The sequence below is a fragment of the Megalobrama amblycephala genome, linkage group LG12, assembly GCF_018812025.1.
Source record: "Megalobrama amblycephala isolate DHTTF-2021 linkage group LG12, ASM1881202v1, whole genome shotgun sequence".
In the NCBI taxonomy this organism is placed as follows: domain Eukaryota; kingdom Metazoa; phylum Chordata; class Actinopteri; order Cypriniformes; family Xenocyprididae; genus Megalobrama; species Megalobrama amblycephala.
The window spans coordinates 5,899,957-5,920,209 of record NC_063055.1 but is presented as its reverse complement, the minus strand read 5'-3'; the positions used below and the strand labels follow the sequence as shown (position 1 = coordinate 5,920,209).

At 38.6% G+C, this 20,253-nt stretch overlaps 1 protein-coding gene across 1 annotated transcript in view; it reads right to left on the bottom strand.

Annotated features, from left to right (window-relative positions):
• Positions 1-17,510, bottom strand: part of ccdc120a (coiled-coil domain containing 120a) — a 60,696-nt gene extending 43,186 nt beyond the window's left edge. The window contains exon 1 of the mRNA XM_048209782.1: positions 17,281-17,510. The gene's annotated coding sequence lies outside the window, so the exon portion shown is untranslated. The remainder of the gene's footprint in view (positions 1-17,280) is intronic.
• Positions 17,511-20,253: the final 2,743 nt, after the last annotated feature.

Genomic DNA, 20,253 nt, shown 5'->3' with positions numbered 1-20,253 from the left:
TGTGCATTAGTCAAATATTGCATTGATTTCACTTCAGCAGTGATAAAGTATGCAAACACAGTGTGAGCGTCACTAGTACGAGAAGCAGAAAGTGTCCGACTTCACGTCTCCGTTTTCAGCTCCTCCCCGCCTGCACATGGCTACTCTCGCCGATCGGTTGCATCCAGCCGCAGCCGATGTTAAACACACCTACTGTTGCTACGTCCGACAAGCCATGCCGCTCTCACACCACACATCATGTTCTCACGCAGTGAAAAATATTCTGCGGAGCAAAGAGGACACTGACAACGCGTCGACAGACAAGATAGAGCAGGTTACTTTTGATATAAAAACTCATTTCAAATTTTGTAATTTTAAAGAAATTTAAACAAAAAATACCATTTTGTGGCTCTTTAATGTGTCGTGACACATCACTGTAGTGCTTCAGCTCAAGCAGCTCGTGAACCGATCATCTCTTCCTACTAGTTCATTTAGCATCAAATAAACATGAATGAACATCATAATAGGAATGTTGTTTCAAACGCAGAAAGATGTCAGTACACAACATTTTTCAAGTTCAAGTCCACCGAATTTAATCTACTAACTCCACTGACTGCTTTGTTGGACAAAATGGTGGATTCGGCGTTATGATTGGTTAGATCGCCTGTCAATCAAACTCCCGGCGAAGGGTCAATCGAGCTTCCGCAAGAGTTTTGATCTTGCGTGTCAAGCAGGTTTAGTTGAGCTTCTGTTTATGTTCGCTTATCAATGTTTATATGTGAATAAAAGCCTAAATTAAATCTGTTCAATACATAAAGTGATCGAGTCTCTTCAGGAAATTTGGACTAAACCATTAAATTCATATGGATTAGTTTTCACTCTCTTTTTGAAGCATCAAAGTGTCATTTGCATAGCTGTCAATGGAGGGACAGAAATCGCTCAGATTTCATCAAAAATATCTTAATTTGTGTTCTGAAGATGAATGAAAGTCTTACGGGTTTAGAACGACATGAGGGTGAGTAATTAATGACAGAATTTTCATTTATGGGTGAACTAACCCTTTAAATGCCAGTTCACTTGAAACGAGGATAAACATGGATTGTGCTGACCACAGTTTGTGTTGTGCACTGCATTATTGGCTGAGAGCATAAAAGGAGACAATTAGAAGCTAATATACTTTCCTATTCAGCCTATGAGACATAATAATTTTGAATATTATTAGTCTGACACAGTTCAAGATAATATTACTAATTTTAAGTCTTATTTTAAGGACACTTTTGTCGATGATTAACAATCTTCTTGGTACTGTGTTTGGTCACAACTTCATAAAATCTGGGTCATGAATCATGATGAGCAAAATAAGTTGAGAACTAACTGCTGTAGACACTTCTGCTCTAGCACAATAGAAACTTTAGACTGTGTCCACAGTGAGACTGTTTGAATATATTAATTTCCTCTGATTAAAGCCTCTGTCAGCACCACAGCAGTCTCAGCCACAGACTGTTTTTCATCTAAGTGTTTTGATTATTATTTCATGCAGTGCCCCACTGCCCTGGAAGAATTTCTCGCTCTGGCTCTCGGCAGTTGTGCGTGCGATCCCGTCAGGAGTCGGCGTAGACTTGCGAGCAGAGCTTCAAACAGCATGCATTCCCCTCTTCGCTCCGCTTTGATTCAGAGCGGGAGGGGCTCGAGTTGCCAAGCAGAAAAATCCAAACAGCGTGTCCTCTCCTCACCCCCTCCACCACCCGCTGCTGCAGTGCCAACTTATCAAGCTCACATCTCTACAGTACATCACACATCATAATAGCACAGTATTAAGGCCCGCTCTCACCAAGGACGATAACGATAAAGAGTTTAAAAGAATAGCATCTAAATTTAAAAGAATAGCAGAATCCACACCACAACTTTGGCCCCATCCCAAATGGCGCACTTGTGGTCTTGTGGACTTACAATGGATGCCACGTGCTCATATCCGTTAAGTCCACAAGACCATATAGGGCAGGGTTCCTCAAATCCAGCCCTGGAGGGCCACTGTCCTGCAGAGTTTAGCTCAAACCATGATCGAACTCACTTACCTGAAGACCTTGACTAGCTTGATTAGGTGTGTTTGATTAAGGTTGGAACTAAACTAAGTTTTCCACGTTCTGCTCCGTATCACGCATGGTTGAGCCTGCAAGACTTTCACAGTATACTTCTTTGGTTGTGAGCGCGGAAAGATGCGTTCGGCGCGTGCACGCTATCTAGTGGATTTGTTTTAAAGTTCCCCTGTAGTCAATTAGTTTATCCCTTAAAACTCATCTTCGATCACCAAAAGTACATATTTAAACCTTTTTTGCAGTGTAAACAAATTCTTCATGCCTTAAAATAGCTTGAATGTTACTCTACACACTTGCCTCATTTAGTATACGCAGAGCCATGAATATGCTAATTAGCCCCGCCTCCACTCACTCGCACGAGCTCAGAGATCCACTCGGTCAACTTACTGAGGCAAACGCTGCACAATGGTATCGTTTTTTACAACGTTGAACACATAACAGTAATTAATATGATTAGCCTTTAGCATGACTGTTATCAAACAGCTAATAATGTCTTGCTAATGTTACACAAACCATGTTCAGACAGCTGTCTTCTAAAAATCAGTATCTTTAGAAACGCTTTGAACAACTCAGAACGTCAGCGGAGAAAGGCTTATAGTTCATCATAACATCTTAATATACACCCGCTATATTGCTAAATCTACCCGATTTTTCATATCAACAGAAAAATATACTGGGATAACCTTCTCTTGAGACTCCCCTGCTTCAGATCAGTCATAGTTAACAGGGTTTTCATAACAAAACTCGCCTAATTGCTACTCAAAACTAGCCCAAAACTAGCCTAAAACTAGCCTAATCGCATTTCAGGGGTCCCCCTGGTAAAAATTGCATTCCGCGGGGTAAAATTCACTTTTTGGCTGGGTTCCCCCTGGTTAAAATTGCATTCCAGGGGCTAAATATCATGTTATTTGGGGTTGCTTCAACCTTTGAACATGAAAAACAACCCGTGGCGGTGATAAAGTAGCCCAATTCCCCGGGAAAACCGCCGACTTGGCAACACTGATGTTAATGATATGCTAAAGCCTGCCGGCACATTGACATGGCACATTATAAGGTAGTTTGTGACATCAGAAACACCAGCTATTTCAAACCAAATTTACATAATTTTGCACTTGTCTTAAAGCATATTAAAAACACCACATAGACATATAAATATTAAAATTTGATTTTGACCACAGGGGGACTTTAAAAGGTGCTCAAGTCACACGCACTTGCGCTGTTGTATGCGCACCATCTGCACGGTCTCAAAAATTGGGCTGCACACGGACGGGGTAAGTTTAAATGACAAATGGGACACCCTACAGTCTTCTGGACGCATACGTGATGGCCATTGTCAGTCCAAAAGACCGTAAGTGCATATGAAGTGTGCCATTTGGGACAGCTAGGGCCTATAAAGGTGCAGTCATATTTACCGCTCCAGTCAAGTGACGGCGAAAAAGTTCCCCACATAAATTTCGCTCATGTTCAAGCGGGTCATGCAAATTCACCACGAGTACCAACAGAAAACTAATTGTTTTGACATTTCTCTGAAACCACACAATAACGATAACGGCACAGATGAATGATATCATTGGAAACACTTTAGATTTTTTTTTCCAGATGATAAACCATTACGACACACCATGTCGTAATTATGGAATTTTAACTTGTAAAAAGCGTTCACATCCTCGTAGACCTTGAAATTACAACTTGTAAGCTGGGAATTTTCTGAGAGCTCCTACATGCACCATGTGACCGCTGTACCATTTGACCTGACTGATGCAGATTCATTTAGCCATTCATAGTGTTGCCGTAAAAACGCATAATTCCCAGTCTGTGGATTTTCTGTTTTAATCATATAAATTTAAAGGTGTCGTAGAATGTGTTTTCAGAAGATGTAATATAAGTCTAAGGTGTCCCCTGAATGTGTCTGTGAAGTTTCAGCTCAAAATACCCCATAGATTTTTTTTTATTCATTTTTTTAACTGCCTATTTTGGGGCATCATTAAATATGCGCAGATTCAGGCTGCGGCCCCTTTAAATTCTCATGCTCCCCGCCCCCGGAGTTCGCGCTTGCCTTAAACAGCATAAATATAACCCTCAAAATGGATCTTTACAAAGTGTTCATCATGCAACATCTAATCGCGTAAGTATGGTATTTATTTGGATGTTTACATTTGATTCTGAATGAGTTTGATAGTATGCTCCGTGGCTAAAGCTAACATTACACACTGTTGGAGAGATTTATAAAGAATGAAGACGTGTTTATGCATTATACAGACTGCAAGTGTTTAAAAATGAAAATGACAACGGCTCTTGTCTCCGTGAATATAGTAATAAACAATGGTAACTTTAACCACATTTAACAGTACATTAGCAACATGCTAATGAAACATTTAGAAAGACAATTTACAAATATCACTAAAAATATCATGATATCATGGATCATGTCAGTTATTATTGCTCCGCCTGCCATTTTTCGCTATTGTTCTTGCTTGCTTACCTAGTCTGTTGATTCAGCTGTGCACAGATCCAGACGTTCTGCCCTTGTGTAATGCCTTGAACATGAGCTGGCATATGCAAATATTGGGGTCATACATATTAATGATCCCGACTGTTGCGTAACAGTCGGTGTTATGTTGAGATTCTCCTGTTCTTCGGAGGTCTTTTAAACAAATGAGATTTATATAAGAAGGAGGAAACAATGGAGTTTGAGACTCACTGTATGTCATTTCCATGTAATGAACTCTTGTTATTCAACTATGCCAAGGTAAATTCAATTTTTAATTCTAGGGCACCTTTAATAGATATATTCGCCTAACCAACCCCTAACCCTAAACATAACCATTAGTAACCCTCTTGAAATATTTAACCTAATTGGTTTCATTCATATGAGCCCCCATATTCTGGTTATTCTCGTCTGATGTGCAACCAGTAAAACTTTTTGCGCTACAAAGCGTGTTCATGATTATTTTATTAAACAAGATATACTATTATACTGTTGATTTAAATGACATAACCGCAGTGTGCTCTGATAATAAACATAACATTATCATGCGTTGGTGTGGATGCTAATATAGCCAATTATTGTTACAGTTATTCTTGGTCCTTTGGTCTAATGTTTGGAAACAACCAGCACAAGGCTTCACAAAGGTAACGGTTATTGGGAGGTGTTTCAACAGGATCTGGCTTTCATGAGTCACCGCTGGACTATTAGAAGACGAGACGTTAGCTGTGTCATACGGCTCTTATGCACTTTGATGAGATGAAATGGCCAAACCCACGTGCTTTAATCCCAATCTGCTTGTGTTTGTGTGCTTCAGAGTGGATGAACAGCTGCGGCTCATGAGGGAAGCTGAGATAACCTCTGAAAAATAACCCAAACACTTCACCACTCTTTTAACATGTCAAGACCTGTAGCTCTCAGTCTTCAGAAGAGCTCTGTGGGCATCAGCAGGGGGAACACATGCATGCAGCTAATATCAACAGCACTGGTGATTATATAAGAGCGAATAACTTAAGATATCAGTTGACAAATCCTAAGCCATCAAGGTAGACTAACAACAAATGCAATAAAAGGCTTGTTTTGCAGACCTTATGTAGCCCCGCCCCCTTCCAGTGCTGCGCTCATTGTCTTTTGACTTTGTATTTCCACAGCGATCTTACGTATTTATGAATGAACTGCATAAGGTCTCAGAAGAAATACTTTAGTAAGCATCAATAATAAAACCTTATGTTTGTGGTTTGGTATCAAAGAGTGTATAAATGACACAATTATGTAACTGAATGATTAGATATAAGATGTACTAATCACAATGAGCAATATTGCCAGGTCAGCTGTATGTTGTTAGGATGTCACCGGAGTGTGTCCAAAACACAAGGTAGGACAGATTTCGATAATGTGGTGTAAAGCTTTTCACAGTGTGATGGATACATGGAATATTACACCTGCCAAGATTGGACAGATTATAGAAGCCTATATAAGCAACCTCCTGAAATACAGGCATAATAAACTACAGCCAAAGACAGAATGATGTGCTGCAGTGCAGTAAAAACTCAAGGTAGGTCACAGCACCGAAAATGGAGGGGAAAAGAAATTATATATATTAAAACATATAAAAAAAATACTTAAAAATATAGTATGAAAAATATAACAAAATAAAAAATTTATATAAAAATATACAATTTATTATTTTATATATATGAATAAAATATTTAAAAATAATGTGACCAAAATAAAAACCCAAACAATAAAAGTAAGCTAAAATATAATATAATTGCACTAAGCATTGTAGTTTAGAGCAGGTAAACCTGAAACAATGGAGTAAAAAATTACTGCAATATCGAAATAGAGTTTCAAATTCATTTTTTTAAACAATATTACGATATCGTGACCCACATATCAATATATTGTATCGCCAGACTGCTGCTGATTCTCACCCCTAATATTTGTGGTATAGACTATAACATATATTTAAGATCTGGGAATATGCTAGTAAATCCTATTTATTGTTTTGTTGCACCGGAGATAAACTAAAAACTCTCAAAGTGCCCAGTCAAGTCAAATGTGTTTGTTTGTGTGCAACTGGGGTTAGATGTGCAAGTGCGCCACCTGTGGCAAGGAGAAGAATTACAACAACCTGACTGCAGCACTTCATAAAGGTGTGAACAGTCCTAAAATCAGAACATGCTCAGAAGGGCATTTTAAAAATAGATCACCACCTGTCTTCACGCTAAGACTAATTCACACAGCAACAACAAATCTCCACAGTCTACACTACACGTGCCAAGAGAAATTAATTGCTTATAATTAATCTTTTACAGCAACATGCTACAGCTAGAGAAAAGAATTCAATTAATTTGTCATAATAATTAAAGGTAAGTATGATTGTTATGCAGCAAAATTAGAGCAATTCACAGCAAAAATTCACAACAACAGACAGCTGTAAAACATAAAAAACATAAAAAATAATAAACAATAAAAAATATAATAAATTAGAAATTAAAATTAGTATGCACACACACACACACACACATATATATCAAATTGAAAATTTATTTTTTAAATATATCAATTATTTATATATATATATATATTAATAAATATATTATAAATTTCAAATTTATCAAATTGCAAATATATTTATCAGACATTCTAATATATATATACAAACCCGATTCCAAAAAAGTTGGGACACTGTACAAATTGTGAATAAAAACAGAATGCAATGATGTGGAAGTTTCAAATTTCAATATTTTATTCAGAATACAATATAGATGACATATCAAATGTTTAAACTGAGAAAATGTATCATTTTAAGGGACAAATAAGTGGATTTTTAATTTCATGGCATCAACACATCTCAAAAAAGTTGGGACAAGGCCATGTTTACCACTGTGTGGCATCCCCTCTTCTTTTTATAACAGTCTGCAAACGTCTGGGGACTGAGGAGACAATTTGCTCAAGTTTAGGAATAGGAATGTTGTCCCATTCTTGTCTAATACAGGCTTCTAGTTGCTCAACTGTCTTAGGTCTTCTTTGTCGCATCTTCCTCTTTATGATGCGCCAAATGTTTTCTATGGGTGAAAGATCTGGACTGCAGGCTGGCCATTTCAGTACCCGGATCCTTCTTCTACGCAGCCATGATGTTGTAATTGATGCAGTATGTGGTCTGGCATTGTCATGTTGGAAAATGCAAGGTCTTCCCTGAAAGAGACGACGTCTGGATGGGAGCATATGTTGTTCTAAAACTTGGATATACCTTTCAGCATTGATGGTGCCTTTCTAGATGTGTAAGCTGCTCATGCCACACGCACTCATGCAACCCCATACCATCAGAGATGCAGGCTTCTGAACTGAGCGCTGATAACAACTTGGGTTGTCCTTGTCCTCTTTAGTCCGGATGACATGGCGTCCCAGTTTTCCAAAAAGAACTTCAAATTTTGATTCGTCTGATCACAGAACAGTTTTCCACTTTGCCACAGTCCATTTTAAATGAGCCTTGGCCCAGAGAAAATGCCTGCGCTTCTGGATCATGTTTAGATATGGCTTCTTTTTTGACCTATAGAGTTTTAGCCGGCAACGGCGAATGGCACGGTGGATTGTGTTCACCGGCAATTTTTTCTAGAAATATTCCTGAGCCCATGTTGTGATTTCCATTACAGTAGCATTCCTGTATGTGATGCAGTGCCGTCTAAGGGCCCGAAGTTCACGGGCATCCAGTATGGTTTTCCGGCCTTGACCCTTACGCACAGAGATTGTTCCAGATTCTCTGAATCTTTGCATATTATGCACTGTAGATGATGATAACTTCAAACTCTTTGCAATTTTTCTCTGAGAAACTCCTCTCTGATATTGCTCCACTAGTTTTTCGCTGCAGCATTGGGGGAATTGGTGATCCTCTTGACTTCTGAGAGACACTGCCACTCTGAGAGGCTCTTTTTATACCCAATCATGTTGCCAATTGACCTAATAAGTTGCAAATTGGTCCTCCAGCTGTTCCTTATATGTATATTTAACTTTTCCGGCCTCTTATTGCTACCTGTCCCAACTTTTTTTGTCAAAATGAGCCAATATTTGGCATGATATTTCAAAATGTCTCACTTTCAACATTTGATATGTTATCTATATTCCATTGTGAATAAAATATAAGTTTATGAGATTTGTAAATTATTGCATTCCTTTTTTATTCACAATTTGTACAGTGTCCCAGCTTTTTTGGAATCGGGTTTGTACATATATATATATATATATATATATATATATATATATATATATATATATATATATATATATATATATATAATATGCAGTATACACACACACACACACACACATGCATATATATATATATATATATATATATATATATATATATATATATATATATATATATATATATATATACACACACACAATATAATTATATGTTAAATATTATATTTTACTTTAATTAATTATATGTAAATGACCTGAGTAATCTGTAGAGAACTTCAGTTTGCTTTAGCTAATAGTTGGGTGTAGTATCACAAAAATAGTATAAAAAGAATATAGATAAATAGTATACATAAATGTGTACTTGTACTGTATCTATCTATCTATCTAAATTACCGGAGTATTCAGGACTGAAAAGCTCATGTTTGCAAAAACGTTTGAGTTCAAGCTCAGGTCACACTGCAGAATATAACACTTTAACACATTCTGCAAACGGAGGATGCAAGGACAGGGTTATCCAAGTCAGAGCACGTGATGAACACATAACTGCATCTCTTTGTATCTGGAGGCCCAGGGATGCTTTGTTTTACACTTTCCATTTTCTGAGTGCTTTATAACAGTGCTCATTCCTTCTCTAGCAGGCAGCCTGTCCTTGACACCACTGCATCGCTTTTGTGAGGTTTTCTTGCCCCGCTACAGTCACACCCACCGTCCTGCTCCCGATCGTTCACTGGCTGGCTGCGGAGGCTCCTCTTCGAGGCAGCCAACGGCAAGTTAGGAAACATCTTTAAAATGTGCATGCTGGAGTAGGTTTTAATGCCTTATAGCCATGCAGTCTCTCTCGCGCTCTGTCTGCCTCTCTAGGTGTTTGCTTTATAACATGACCTACATTTTTCTGCTCGAGTGAAGCCTAGAGATCCGTCACAGTTCGACATCACAGCGCCGCGACGCTCAGCGAGCTAAACTGCACAATGAGCAGGAGCAACACATTGAGCTGAGAGTGATCGGGAGTCCAACCGCTGCATGGCAACAACGTGAAAAATCCCCTACTAAAAATAGTGGCATATCGCAGGCTGGCAGCTCTGACTGCGCAGCCAATAACCTTTCACCCCTGGGGTGCTGGCACAGGGAGGGCGGATCTGGGCCGTCACCGTCATGTTTGGGTGACTGACTTTCATCCAGATGTCTGCACTGAACCGACGGGGTCAAATTCATGTTCGCCATAGCAATGGGCCCTAAAAAAAATGCCAACCTTGCAAAGTGAATTTACTCAGGGAATGTGCTCGAATGTTTGAGGATGTCCTTTCACGAAACGTTCACCTCCTTTTAGAGTTCGGACAGGTCACTTTAAATTCGCCTGAGCCGTCGTAGCCATTGGCCACACTGCCTTCCAAACTGTCTCCTCAATTTGCCTCACTCGGCTGATTTCTTTGAACACTGCCCTTCTTTCTATCCCATGAGGCTTTCAGGAGAGCTGCAGGAGTCAGTTTGTGTCCAACACGCCCATCAGTCAGAGGATTACTCTGGAGGGACTCTTGTTGTCCTTTGGGTGAAAAATAGATGAATTTAAAAGGAACATAAACCATGTTGACCTGCACATTACATGCATGATACTGTGCATTATTCAATACTCAATTAAACATGAACTGTGATTTGTGAATGTTTAAATGTTTGTAATATCTATCTATCTATCTATCTATCTATCTATCTATCTATCTATCTATCTATCTATCTATCTATCTATCTATCTAGCATTCCATTGTTCTATCTATCTATCTATTGTTCCATCTATCTATCTATCTATCTATCTATCTATCTATCTATCTAGCTATCTAGCGTTCCATTGTCCTATCTATCTATCTATCTATCTATCTATCTATCTATCTATCTATCTATCTATTGTTTCATCTATCGATTTATCTAGCGTTCCATTGTTCCATCAATCAATCAATCAATCAATCAATCTATCAATCTATCTATCTAGCTATCTAGCGTTCCATTGTCCTATCTATCTATCTATCTATCTATCTATCTATCTATCTATCTATTGTTTCATCTATCGATTTATCTAGCGTTCCATTGTTCCATCAATCAATCAATCAATCAATCAATCAATCAATCAATCAATCAATCAATCAATCAATCTATCTATCTATCTATCTATCTATCTAGCATTCCATTGTCCTATCTATCTATCTATCTATTGTTTCATCTATCGATTTATCTAGCGTTCCATTGTTCCATCTATCTATCTATCTATCTATTGTTTAATCTATTGATTTATCTAGCGTTCCATTGTTCCATCTATCTATCTTTTCATCTATCTATCTATCTATCTATCTATCTATCTATCTATCTATCTATCGTTTCATCTATCGATTTATCTAGTGTTCCATTGTTCCATTTATATATCCATCTATCTATGCATCTATCTATCTATCGTTCCATTGTTCTATCTATCTATCTAGTGTTCATTGTTCCATCTATCTATCTATGCATCTATCTACCTATCTATCTATCTATCTATATATCTATTGATCGTTTCATCTTTGATTTATCTAGCGTTCCATTGTTCTATCTATCTATCTATCTATCTATCTATCTATCTATCTATCTATCTATCTATCTATCTATCATTCAATTTATCCATCTATCCATCATATGTGTGTGTGTGTGTGTGTGTGTGTGTGTGTTAATTAGCTGAATACCCTGCACTAAAATGCTCATAGATATTTCTATATAAATGTAATTATATACAGTTATAATGGCTGTGCATTCAGGTGTTTCACACTCATCTGTAAAGAAGTTCAGCAAGCTTTAGCTAATGGAGGGGTGTAGAGTCACAGCTGCAAACCTCCAGTAACCCAAACAGACATAGTTAAGTGGCAGGTTTTGAGGCACAGCACTGTCCTTCAGGAGTTAATGCGCTAGAGGACGTGGGAAAAGCCTTTGAAAGCCACTAATCTTTTAAACTCTATACCACACACATCCATCAGCTGATCCCCTAAAACAGCATTTAGACAACAGAGCCTGCAAAGGGGTTTTGTCTCTAGTATTTCACACCAGATTATTGACAGTGGAAAAAAAATGCTTCTCACCTTATTAAAAGTAAACCTGCAGCCAAATATTAATTGAAACATTATTCTTAAAGTTAAGAACAAAGAAAGATTCATGATGCATTGATCAAAATAACCCAGAGGACAATTTCATTGCTCAAAGGTTGCTCAGGAGACTGTAGTTCTCAGTAACAGTTTCAAATGTTTCTCATAAACTTCCTTAGACACAGTTGTAGACCTACAGTAATAGTACATAATTATAAAATAAATGTGGGTAGAAATGGCTCAGAGATTTGGTCTTGAAATAATTTAATGCTAAATATTTAAGGCAATACTGAGATCTCCTATTGTCTAGAGGAGATAACAGAGGTCTTCTTTCAGAAGAAAACTCTGATCTGGCCTACAGGGAAATAATGCACTCATCAGCTAACAAGGCTGAATATACATGCAAGTAAGTCAAGGCAAGTGATTTTACACCAAACTCATTAAAAATTAATCTCACAGCATTGATATTCATGTATGTTATCACAGTCTCTAAGAGGATACCATTTGTCTGTGTGAATCCGTTTGACTTATTTAGGAGGTGTGAAGGTCATCACGGCAGTTTAAAAGATTAATATGATCACTTAATATCAGCAAATATGTTTTAAATCTGTTGATTGGGATTTAGTTAGCCTACTGTAAATATTAACTTTATCTCTTGATCTCCACAGTGTTGCCATCATATTTAATTTGATGTGAATGAAAACAAGGCTGGTTCATTCAAAGACACTTTCAACGTTTTGCTGGCTGAACAGTCAACATCAAACATACACAAGAGTAAAACCGTTTGAACAGACAGTACTACTGCTACCCCTCGCAGCCTTGTTTGCATTCATTTTAAAGGGACAGTTCATCTAAAAATGGAAATTTTGTAATTATTTACTCATCATCCCCACAATATTCAGAACCTGTATGACTTTCTTTCTTGAACAAACCACTACAATAAAAGATTTTATATATATATATATATATATATATATATATATATATATATATATATATATATATATATATATATATACGCACATATTTACAAACTGTAAGATGCGTAGATGTGATTAATCACGATTAATCGATTTGACAGCACATATATATATATATAGGAAGAAGGCTCGTTTAAATAAATAAATAAAGGTAGAATGAATGAATGAATCCACCATGACCACGTTGTGAACTTTATCACAAAGATTTGCGAGTTTTCATCATTTTCTTGTTTAAAAACAACATCTTCCATCATGTGAACAACTGGAATTATGAATAGAGAAGCAGATCTCTTCTATCTCTAACCAATAATTTACTTTCTGTATGAGGTTTCCTGGATCAGCGTGACCTGTTTTCATACTGTCCGATTCCCTGTAGAGCTGGTTCAGATTACCATACCTCTCTCTCTCTTTCTCTCTCTCTCTCACACGCACACGGGAGACTAAAGGTGTATTTATTGTTCTTTAGAAAGTATGGCAAATATTTGTGTAATTCACTTCATAACCTTTGTGGGGTTTATGTGTTCTTTTCTTTTCAGATCCAGATCGCTCATAAGCCTTCATATTTCAATAACAGCGCAGCAGCACAGCGTGAGTCTCAGCAGAATGAATTCCAGCGCTCCTTCTGTGCCAACACAGTCCAACCCTCCAGGGCATAAGCATCCTTCTGACATGAGAGTGATTACAAACTCATTAAACTGAGCCGAGAGCACGAGACGCAGACCGAGTGTTGACCCAGCTCTGTCACTGACACCCTGGCACTGACACTGCCAAAGCCACTGCACGCCCTTATCTCCAACAAACCTCTTGAGCGGGTGAACGTTACGCATCTATCGTGGCTCCACTCTGGCTGTGGGGTAAAGTCCTTGCGCGCGCCCTTGTAGTTAGTGCTAGGCTACGCATCTTCGCTTTAAGAAACTCTTTATTATGCACAAAGCAACCCACATTCTTTCCTATAGCACATCCTGACCCGTGTGTTGGCTGGGAAAGGGATGAGACGGGGATAGAGGCGACTTTGATTTAGACTCAGTTGAAAATATTCCCTGAGCCTCCAGTGGTACGGGCCGCTCTGCTCTGAATGTCTAATTAGACAATGTGAGGTTAAAGACTGCTCCAATTATACTCCACACACAAACTCTTTCTCTCCTCACCTCTGATCTCTACTTTTAACTTTTTTTTTTTTATCTGTCTATATCCCCTTTGTTCCGTTTCCTTTATACTTTAAGGCAAGCAACAATATTCCTGAACCTGTTGCTCTTCGCAAAAACGTAGATTGGTCTTATTTGATACCGGAAAGTTAGACTGATTATCCCTAACTAAGTGCTAGTTGGTCATAGCTCTTAAGTCACAGTCTTAACATAATGGCTATGTTTATGCAACTGGCCCCAGAACATTTAACAACCATCTAGCAAGCACACAGAACACTCTAGCAACAGCATAGCAACACCCTGGCAACCGACCAGAACATGTTAGCATTAAGCCTGAGAGATTTGCATGGGCAAGCATCAACTACTTTTTCGAAGATGTGAATAAAATAAAGATTATTGGAGTATAACGTACAAAAAAAAAATACTATTTCATTGTTTCTACTTTATGTTTTATTCAATGTTTTACTTTGTAATTAATTGTGAAATTTACTAGCAATTTCTGAGTGAAAATTGTTTTAAAGTAAACACCAATTACTTGAAACACCACATTTTTCCTACACCAATTTTTTTCAGTGCACTGGGAATCATACCAGAACACCCTAGCTACCACCTGGGACACTATTAATGGCACGGCAACACCCTGGAAACCATTTAGAACACTATCAATGGCATGGCAACACCCTGGCAACCACCCAGAACACTATCAATGGCATGGCAATACCCTGGCAACCATCCAGAATACTACCAATGGCATGGCAACACCCTGGTGGCAACCACCCAGAATACTATCAATAGCATGGCAACACCCTGGCAACCACTCAGAACACTATCAATGGCATGGCAACACCCTGGCAACCAACCAGAACACTATCAATGGCATGACAATACCCTGGCAACCATCCAGAATACTATCAATGGCATGGAAACACCCTAGCAACCATCCAGAACACTATCAATGGCATGCCAACACCCTGGCAACCATTCAGAACACTATCAATGTCATGGCAACACACTGGTAACACAATTAATGGCATGACAACACCCTGGGAACCACCTAGAACACTATCAATGGCATGGCAACACTGTAACCACCCAGAACACTATCAATGGCATGGCAACACCCTGGTGGCAACCACCCAGAATACTATCAATAGCATGGCAACACCCTGGCAACCACTCAGAACACTATCAATGGCATGGCAACACCCTGGCAACCACTCAGAACACTATCAATGGCATGACAACACCCTGGCAACCACCCAGAATACTATCAATGGCATAGCAACACCCTAGCAACCACTCAGAACACTATCAATGGCATAGCAACACCCTAGCAACCACTCAGAACAATATCAATGGCATGGCAACACCCTGGAAACCACCCAGAACACTATCAATGGCATGGCAACACCCTGGCAACCATCCAGAACACTATCAATAGCATGGCAACACTGCAGTCACTCAGAACACTATCAATGACATGGCAACACCCTGGCGACCACCCATAACACTCTATCAATGGCATGGCAACAATCTGGCAACCACCCAGAACAAGTTAGCATTGCGCCTGAAAAATTTGCACAGGCAAGCATCAACTTTTTCTTCAGAGAATATAAGAATCTAGTCTATTCTTGTCCTTCTCCTATCCTATCCTCAGCTGGCCTCTTACATCCCATATTGCCTAATATAAATGCCCCATTTTTACAAATCCACCTGTCCTTCAAAGTTTCCAGCATCCTCTGCTCTAGATTTCCTAATAGTAGCCAAACATACACCAATCCTAACATAAAACAGAGCAGCAGCTAAAAACGCAGAAGCGCAGGTTCCTCCGGACCACTGCCAGACCTCGCCCACGTGTTTGGCCCACATAATGGGTTCGCCAACTGCACAAATCCACAAACACCCTTTCATAAGGCCAGAAAGAGATAGATTAGTGCTGAGCGCTCTTTTTAATATAGGTTAGCAGAATTATATTCAGGGAGACCCTTTCACCCCTACAGCGGCATAACCCAGTTTGCACAATTCAGAGCTGCTCTTTCTCTCCCATTCAGCGTAATCCTGTGATTACACTTATGATCTGTAAAGAGGATAATGGGCTAAGATTTTGGCTCCTCAAGCTGAGGAGTGAGTCATAACGTATTAGACGTTTAGTGATATTATTGCTTTCACATGACAGTGTTTTACAGATCTGAGAGAGAGAGACTTCAAATATTTATGTTATAGCAGCATGGAAGGTTATAAAAGTGCAGAAAAATATCTAGAAGAAACATAAGGTCTAGTTGCATGTTTCATAAATACATTTCAGTTTTTAGTTTCAGATTTCTGAAAACTTTTAACTGGGTTATCAATGATACAGAACATTTGAGCAAAACAGCCTCCAGACATTTTCACAAATATGTGCAAATGCTTGCAAATGTGTTCACTTTCAGTTTCAGTGAGTAACTTTAAACTCACAGATGGGAATTCAGTTTAAAATTATATTTCCAGGCCCAAACAGTAGTGCTTGCAAGGGAGCAAAATAATATAATAGTTTACCACATTTTTTCCAAAACTGAATATATATTTGTATTTCCCCAAAAAATGTATAGTACACCTACGACTGAAAAATTTTATATAAGATAAAGTTCTTAGCAGAAGTTTAATAACCAGGGTCTGCCGTAATAAACATTAACGCTGAAAAGTAAGTGCGGATGAAAATTGAACACGCCCAAAGTCTCCGCACAGGAGAAACGGAACATTCCCACGCGTTTCCATGTCCAAACACTGCATACATCAAGTTACACTTTCACTCCAGTACACTAACATAACAAGCAGACACAACTACGACGAATTAACACAACAATTAACGCGCTGAGGTGCATGTGTGACCCGATTAATGTACCTGATCCTGCGCGTGAATCTGGGGCGAGGACACTTACATCTCCAAACACTGTGTCAACCGCACTGAGATCTTTGGGACGATCTTATACAACATTATAAGAATGCTTAAAAATAAATATCAATATATATATTTAAAAAAAATTAGCATTAGTGTGTGTACACAGAATAAAAATGTTTTATCGTTCACAAATTCAGACCCCCGAAAAAAACGCAGGCAAAATAATAAAGCTTAACATTTCTGCACACAGCACGTGTAAACAACAGCACACTGTCGCGGAATTCATTCTCAGATGTGTTTGTTTTGCACCGCAGACCATGTGCTGCATGCAAACAGAGCATCTCCTCAATGCAACATCGGATCAATGTGAAGCACCTCACATTCACAACATCTGCACCGTTCAATACCTGAGAGGATGCTGGAGTCTCTCCCATCCACGTGCGTCCATCTGCATCATCTCACGAGCGTCTCCTGAGCATCTTTAGTCCTTCATTGAGCTGCATGACTGTCTTCTGCTCATTGATTCCGAAACATCATCATCATCATCATCATCATCATCATCATCATCATCATCGCCTGTTCTTCATCACACACCCGTGTTTACACAGCATCCCCCATCTGCAAGGGCTGTAGGTATTTTATCCTGCTTGATCTACACACAGCGACCAAACCAATCACATCTCAGCCACATTTAGTGTCTTGTGTCTGGTTTAACCCGTTCAGTGCCACAGTACTGGAAACACTGGAACACAAATAGTGAATACCTATCTATCTATAAAAATATATATGTAATATTTATAACTAACATTTTTATTTTTATATGGATTTAAAAATATTTAAATAAAATAAAGCCCATAATACAAGTAAGCAATACACTCTTCATATAACAACAAACATATACAAACATTGCCTACTATTATATATATATATATATATATATATATATATATATATATATATATATATATATATATATATGAAATTTGAAACTGAAATTCATCAGCTGTTATTAATACTGTGATTGATGCCTGAACACTGACCCTTCTCTGGCATCTCAAGGGTTAAACCGCAGATGTAATCCGTAAAGCCTGGTTAGAGATTATGAATCGGTGGATAAATCACAGCTTCCCATTCAATTCCACTGGTTGAGTTTGATTTGTTAATGGTTTCCATCTTCAATACAGGCCTGAAATCATGCACAAAAAATCAAAAGCTGTTGCCGAGTCTTAATAATGCAAACTGTGCATGTAAAAGAACATTAAAATATTATAACGGTACAATGACAAAATGAAGGGGCGTCTTTTAATGTGCAGTTTAAGGTTTGTGAATTTTGTGTACACTCATTTTCTTTGCAATTCCTATAGAGCCACTGAAAGCACAATACAAGCTAAACTTAGAGATGCTATGGATATGAATATCAGACTGTGACTGAATGCAAAAGCCAGATATCAGACGGAAGGCCACTGGGGTCACTTTCCTGGCACTTCCGTATGGAAACAAAGCAGCTCATTCAGGATCATCCCACAACACCATGAATGAGTCTCTCTCTTTACTCGCTGCTCAACCCATAGGAACTGACTGCAGGTGTCTCCGAGTCACAGCAAACATAGAAATATACATTTTTGTCATCCATAATAGAGACTGTCTGTTATTCAAGAAAGCAGTAAAATATCCATTCATAAGCATCTGTTGAGTTTACATGCGAGAGCTACATTTAAGAGAACGAGGCCCCCTTGTGGAATACTGCAGAAATGGCAAGAACTGAGATACTTAAATGAGTGGTTTTCAAACTCCAAATATGATGATCCGCGCTCGAGGCACCCTTTCCTAAAGTATAAAGACATCTGCATATTTTCATGCGTAAAGATCAATTTCTATGAGAGAAAAAATGGCAAGCATGATATTATACATGTAGTTTCCAAATGATAAATGGCCTTTTATTTTGTCAATACTGAAGCCAAAACAAATTATTAAAATTATCTGTAAATTTAAGTTAACAGCATGTGTTAACTCACTATTTGTGAACTTAGATGTATAAACCTGAAGACATTTTTAATTAAATATAAATGTAGGCATATTTGTATATCGCTTTTCACAGAAAATAATTTTCGGTGCGTCCAAAATCGCATGTCTGTCTCAGTATGTATTACATTTGAATTTGAACTAACCGTGACCGTTAAAAAGTATGTACTATATAGTAGAAAGTTTATTTTTCAGGCTGGACCAGCCAATGCGCATGAGCAGTCCTAAGCGCGAGTCTCAGACGGCATCTGACGCGTGACTTTGGGTGCTTCTCAATATCCCTCCTCGTCTCCTCGCTCCTCCGTCCTCCATCCTATGACCCGGAAAACGATCGAGCTCAGCCATCTTGAAGGACATATCAATTCTCTAATTGCACCGCGAGGAGGCGAAGATCGAGGAGTGAGGAGGCTTTCTGAGGAGCCATGAGCGAGGATACACCGGTGCATCCTTTGCGGAAGTCTTTCTCGTCAAGAAACCTGACGCAGGCATAAATTCTCCTCCCCCTTCATATCTGTCACAATAATTTAAATGTATGCTTTACTTTTACAGATTAAATAAACTTTATACCTCATATATTTCAACGGGGCATCTTGCTTTATTAATATTATAATTTTTTAAATAACCAAACTTTAACAACATGTGGATAGATTCCTCGAGTGCAACTGATGACGCTTTGAAGTGACGCTAAAGAGAGCGAGGATATATCATTTCACTTGATTCAATTCCTCCATCCTCGCATCTTTTCCTTGCGTCCTTCCCTCGCATCCTGAAGGGGTGGAGCTAAGACGCGAGGAAAGGAAGCGAGGATGCACAAATAAGAATTGAGAAGCACCCTATATCAATCGGCCATTGGCTTCTTTATTGAAGGCAAAACTATTTCGCCATATTGCGCGCTGCATTTTTTTCCTATTCATATGAATATGGGTAGTATGAATGAAATTCGGACGTAGCCTACTACCCAAGGGCGTAGATTTGGTTTCAACTTTGGGGGGGTTGAACGTTGATATGATTGTGTTGTATTGGGGGGGGTTAACTGATGGATTTGAATATTGGGGGGGTTACCTCCCCCCCATCCCCCCCACAAACTACGCCCCTGCTACTACCAAATATTTTACATAGGCTGCATTCCACTCCAAATTTGTATGCCCTTCAATTGTTTAGGCCTACTTCCCTCCGACTAGTGAACTCGGATGTGAATTGCTTACGTTTCACGAGTGCCCACTACTGGCGGAACTCGTGCATAGTGAAACGCACTAAGCCCTTGATCACTTATTCATGGAGCTAATTTATTATTTAAACCCCTTTTTTACTTTTAAATTTGTTTTATGCACCATTCTAAATGCATACAAGTTGTTGGA